The 6559-nt window shown below is 30.2% G+C and overlaps 1 long non-coding RNA gene across 1 annotated transcript; it reads left to right on the plus strand.

Annotated features, from left to right (window-relative positions):
- Positions 1 to 2148: 2148 nt before the first annotated feature.
- On the plus strand, positions 2149 to 3921 carry LOC149491965 (uncharacterized). The gene is made up of 3 exons (XR_016319201.1): positions 2149 to 2236; positions 2378 to 2779; positions 3724 to 3921. It is a non-coding gene; the product is annotated as an uncharacterized LOC149491965 (long non-coding RNA).
- Positions 3922 to 6559: the final 2638 nt, after the last annotated feature.

Consider the following 6559-nt stretch of genomic DNA (forward strand, 5'->3'; position numbering starts at 1 on the left):
TATCACAATAATACTAATAATAATAATAGTATCGGTCCAATAAAATATAATAATAATAATAATAATAATAATATAATAATAATAATAATAATAACAACACATTAATTATAATATAACATATAATAATAATAACAATAATATAATAATAATAATATAATAAAATAAGAACATCAATAATAATTAAAATAACATAATAATATAATAATAATAATAATAATAATAATAACACAACAATAATACCAATAATTATATTAATAATAACAATAATACCAACTAATACCTATCTAATCGCAACTCAACCATATACAAAATAAATTAATCGCAACCATATACAAAATTCTAACAATAACAAATCAACAATAACTTAATATAATAAAAACAAATAAATTCGAAAAACAAATAAATTCGAAAAAAAAAATTTGGAAAAATTAATCGCAAAATAAAACTAACCTCAGATTGTTTCGAAACAGACTGACCGACTGACCGGAGTGCAAAGGGGGCGGGGCTGGCGGCGTCAGGCGGGCTAGAACGGTGTGAGGAAGGGCCTGTGCGGCGCTGCGGACGGAGGAGAGGAAGGAGAAGGAGAAGAGAGAAAGAAGAAGAAAGAAAAAAGAGGGGCGCGGCGTTTAAAGCCCTAATATTTGCGACCGACTCATCGGTCGCAAAGTTTATAAAATCGTCGGTCGCAATTTTTAATGACACGATGTCGTTTGTCTATGCGCAAATTTTGCGACCGATTTGCGACTGAAAATATCGGTCGCAAAAAATCAGTTGCAATTTTGTCTCCAATCGGTCCCAGAACTTTGGCCCATTTTTAACGCGCGAAATTTTGCGACCGATAACCAATTAGTCGCAGATCGGTCGCAAAATCGGTCGCAAATCCCTATTACAGCGGTCGCAAATCACTAACCATAATCGCGGGAATTTTAAGCGCCAAAATTTGCGACCGATGGATTATAAGTCGCAAATCGGTCGCAAAATTGCGACCCATATATGTCGGTCGCAAAAATCGGTCGCAATTTAGCGTTTTTTTTTGTAGTGTAAATGTCAATTGGAAATAATATAAGAAATAAATAGTTAACACCTAAGTTAAGAGAAAAAATTATTTAACTAAAAAAGACTAATTAAATTAGTAATGAATAAAAATTGGAATAATATTATATATTTATTTTCTTTTATTAACTTAATTAGTGAAGTTAATTTCTGACTAAATGGAAAAAAAAGGCAATTCAACTCAATAAATGCTATTTTTAAATAATATAAAAAATAATAATCGTTCAATCAAAAAATAATTTGAATATTATAGAAAAATTCATTTCAATAATTACTCTTTATTTTTCTCCAATTCTGTAAACAAGTCAGTAAAAAAAATAAAGTAACCGGTAATCATTTTTTATAATTTCTAAACAAATAATTTCATATTTTTAATTTAAAGAAAATAAAATAAAAAATTTTAAAATGTATATTTCTAAAACCGTATACAAGTAGTATTTATATATAGTTTGGTTGAGTTAATATGGTTTACATTGGATTATTAAATTTAGAAATTATCTAATATTTGTTTCAAATTTAAATATAAATGTGAAAATGTTAATTTAAGTTTTATTTTTAAAATTATTAAAAGAATATATAACTTGGAGAGAAAGAAAGAAGGACCCAGAGATAAAGCCCGAAAGAGAGGCACCGAAGCCTATATATAAGTATAACTGCTCAATCAGTGTAAAAGTTTAGTATCTTAATAGCGACTAGGGAAGATTACAAGTGAGATAGCGTAAAGATTGATTAGGGGAGTGAGAGAGAACAATGGCGGCAAGGTCATTGATTCTGCCATCAGGGTTAGCGGAGGCGGCAGAGCTTCCATGTGGGTATCGCTTCGATCCCACTGATGAAGAACTTGTTTTCTATTATCTTAAATCAAAGCTGGAGAAGACGCTGACACTTGATGTGGTGAAGACGCTTGATGGTGATCCAAACACCCTTTATGATGATGATCCCTGGAATATCTTTCACAGCCAGTTAACTGGATTCTTCTACGTTTTCACCAAATTGAAGGGAATGGCCGATAAGAGAAGGATAGAAGAACGCCCTCAGGAACTTGGAGAAACCAAAACAAAGCCAGTTCTTGATTCTGACGGTAATATTTTGTGTGAAAAAACAATTTAGATTTGAAGAAACAGGCAAGAAAAACCAAAACGGCCTTTGGTTAATGACCGAGTTCTCATCCAAATATGAAGGGGTGGGTAAATGTTTTCATTTATAACTCTAATTTTAGGGTTTCGTTTTCTTTTTGTTTATAATTATTTTAGCCCTAATTTCTAAAAAGTTTGTAATGTCAGTTTGATGGAAATACTAATTTTTTAATTCATTGATTTTGCAGCGTAAGGGAGAGTATGTTCTGTGTAGAATCTATAACAAAGATGCACTTGGAAGGAAGAGAGAATATTCTGTCGAGAAAGAAGAAGGAAACGGAAAATCAAAGAAGATGCGACAGGACAATCTTGGCTATGCCTACTGGGAGAATGAGAATTTTGGAGATCCTAATCCTAGCTTAGAGAGACAGGACAATCTTGTTTCAGCCTACTGTGAGAATGAAAATTTTGGAGATCCTAACCCTAGATTAGAGAGAACTCCAGAACATGCAGATAATGATGATTTACTGTTTTGGGATGATATTTTATTCTATGATCAGTGTCCTTAAATTTTGAAGCTGAGAGCTATCCAATACTGCTCCAACTCCAAAACTTCACAAAGTGGGACAATCACTTTTTAACTTCAAACTGTAAGTGTAATTCTCTTTCAAAAAAAAAGTATAATTGAGTTTGAACTCCAACTTGTTATATAATATACATATGGTGGTTCCTGATTTTATGTCTATCTTCAGAATCTTAAACTTGAAATATGGTTCCAATATTTCTTGTCTGTATTAATTCATTGCATTAATTAATCATCTAGCTTAATTTCTATTTAATATTTTATTCCTGCAAAAGAGTTATCTATTTCTCCTACCTCCATGAACAATTAATGAAAGTGGAAAAAATGTAATATGAAGAGGAAGTGGGGAAATTGTTAGAGATAAAGTTTCTAGATCTGCTAAAATTATTCCTTTTGATATTCTAGTACTAGTATTAAACAATAAAGTTCACAACTTGTGACTCGTGTATAGACAAACTCACTGAGTACAAAAAATAAAAAATAGGGTTCAGTACTTCAGTACTTCAGTTACAGGACCCACATTATCTTCAACAGAAGCATAAATAACCCTATAAACCCTTCACCTGTCTGTTTCAGTTTTCTCTCCATGAGCCAGAAACAAAGACTGGCAAGGAGAAAACAAAACAATGTCTACAACATCCTTTTCTCTTCTGCAATTTCCAAAACTTTTGTAATCCCACCTTCTGCAAAATACAAGTTCTTGCACATTCCTTCAACAACCCATAACATCAAAAAGACCATTTTCAGATCAATACTGTCTAAGAACGGTGTTGCAATGTCAGGCTCAAAGGCAGCAACAAGAATATTAAGTTGAAAGGCTGTTTTCTAACCTTAATCAAGCCATAAAGAGAGCCTGGTAGATACTCAATTTTCTTAATTTTCTAAATGTATTGATGTTTATTGCTTAGTTTATTGCAAATCCCATCAATTAATCCTGTTCTTGCAATTTCTGCTGTTACTATATTGTTTAGCATGTGAAACTGCTGCTGGCCCTAACTATCATATAAACAGTGTGATTTGCAGATTTCTTTGCAAAATCATAACAGAAGGATGAAAGCTCTCTGAATAGTACTTGACAATCCATTACAATTGAACTAAAGCTCTCTCAAGGACACGTTGTTTGTTTAAGCTTAGCAAATTAATACCAAAATAATATATGTAATAAACTCATATAACAAATATTTGTTTTTAGTGTTTTTATAAAGAAAGTATTGCACTATTACTATGTCATTTGAATTAATTTTTTTAAATTTCTATTATTGAAATGTAAGAATATATGTAACACACATAGATATAAATGTCATACTGTGGAAAACGACCATATACTGGACTTTGATTATGCATAGTACTATCATAGCATCAAAATTATATTCAAACAGAAAGCTATTTGCCTTTCATTTGATCCGTCTGAGAAGATGATAAGTTAATTGCTGAATAGATATTCTCTGCTCTACAAATTACATGAGTCTTATGAACTTTAGGACAATGTAGCCTTAAATGCCAGGACGTGATCCATCCTTGAATTTACTAGTTATGTAAGTCAATCTTGCATATCATGTTCTAAATTGCAATGAACTGAGTTTAAAGGAGCGGGAAACTTTTCCCCCTTGTCTTTTTTTTTTTTTTTTTCTCTCTCTCTGGAGATCTTTGCATTTCCTTAAAATAAAATTAAATACCAATTACTATTCCATAATAACTAACTAACTAACTAATTAGTACTGTTAATTCTTTATGAACTCTGACATAAGATCCTATACTTTCAGCGATTATCCTTTCTGACTCCTGAACTTTGGGAGAGACTCATCATGACCGGTGCTTTCACATTCATTAATAAATGCTCCTCACCAAAATGAAATATGAAAGTGCAGGGTCATCACTGGACTCTTGTAAAATTATTTTATTTGGTGAGGGGTAGAGTTATTACTGAAATGTGAAAATAGTTATAATTGAACTTCCACAAAAAATTGCCAGAGTCCAGGATCAAATTTATGTATTAGCTATTAATAAACTGAATATACATTTCATACAATATTTTATTACATCATGTCAAAATCATTTAGAAGTATATCTACAAGATCTACATAATACATTATGAATATACATAAATATCTTGAAGTAATTATAGCATCGTAATGTCATCAATAACATTTTTAAATTTTCAGAGTACTTGAGATTTTCTTAAATTTTTCCGTATCTCAAATCTACTTCAACGGTAAGAAAAATTGAAGTCGTTGAATTCTGTATAACACATAATATCAACTTAAGACTATTCCACAAATTTCAAATTCAGGATTAGCCCAAATGCAATTAATTTTTAAATTTGATTTGGAAAAACAACAAAAATCATTTACTTTTCAGAGCTTATATAAACCCTAAATATTACAGATTCTGAAGTATCGTTAGCAAGCATGTGTAGATGTAGAGGTAATTTTAATATTTGACAAGTTAGAAATGCTTTTATTTTGATATAAAAGATAATTTGCTCTCTTTATGTATGTGAATAAGATATCTCTATCTAATACAATGTCAATTCCTATGTTTTCCAAGTCTTGCACAATAGTTATCGTTAGCTTCATAAAGAATATTATAGCTTCTAGGTATAGCACATTAGCAAATATTTGACAAGCCTAAGCATGCTAAATATGAAACTTATAATACTAGTAATATAAAAGATGCTATAATTTATTGGATTATAATAATTTGATGTCCGCAGAAGCAAAAGAAATGGAAAATGGTGATTGAAAAAGGAATTTGTAGTTCAGAGAGTTCATAAACAACAAGCAATGAATATAATGCAAATGGGAGGAATAACGTAACAACGAGTAATACTAATATCATGATGCTCATTGTGGAGGATGATATTGTCACAAGATCAATCCATAAGCTGATGCTCAAAGTCTATGGAATGGAAGTTGAAGTGGCTGTCAATCAGGGGGCGGGGGAACTTGGGGGAGCCCGGTCACCCCAAACTCAAAAAGAATTTTAAAAATTTTATCTATAAACAGTGCAAAGGAATTTTTTTTCCTTTGATTTTGCAAAGGAGATTCAAACCTGGATCTATTGTCAGGTCGTATATGCACTTACCACTAGACTATGCCTCAGTGTGCTACTAAACATGTTTATTATCCAATAATTTTCATTTTTTTTTATTTTAGTTGATTAAGATTTTTTTTTTTTTTTTTTTTTTTTGAGAAGAGTTGATTAAGATTTATTTGAAGTTTAGATTTAAAATCTTACTGTTATAAAAATTATTCTAATTAATTAGAAAATAAGGGAAATAGAAGTGGAAAATTGGGATTGAGCAAGGAATGTGTATATTAATCTCTCAGTGCTTAATTTCTTAGTGCTTGTGAAAATAATTATTGTATATTAATTTATAGAATCAATGTCATTTATAACATTTTCCATTTTTCTAGAAAACTTAGATTTTTCAGATTTTCTATATCTCAAATTTATTTTAAAAGGTAAAAAAAAAATCTAAGTTATTAGATTCTTAATTCAATTAATTTGAATGATATCTTTTCAAATTTGAAATTGAAAAGGTAAATATAAACTCAAAACATCTTAACTTCTGAAGCACGGTTAGCAATTGTGCATAGAGATAGAGGTAATTTTAGGATTTGAATAGTTAGAAATGTTCTAAGTTATTAGATTCTTAATTCAATTAATTTGAATGATATCTTTTCAAATTTGAAATTGAAAAGGTAAATATAAACTCAAACATCTTAACTTCTGAAGCACGGTTAGCAATTGTGCATAGAGATAGAGGTAATTTTAGGATTTGAATAGTTAGAAATGTTTTTATTTTCATATAGAAGACAATTTGCTTTCTGCAGGTTTTTTTTAG

Source organism: Jatropha curcas, unplaced genomic scaffold (genome assembly GCF_041381405.1).
Source record: "Jatropha curcas cultivar XTBG-Jc1 unplaced genomic scaffold, XTBG_Jcur_1.0 HiC_scaffold_205_pilon, whole genome shotgun sequence".
Lineage (NCBI taxonomy): Eukaryota > Viridiplantae > Streptophyta > Magnoliopsida > Malpighiales > Euphorbiaceae > Jatropha > Jatropha curcas.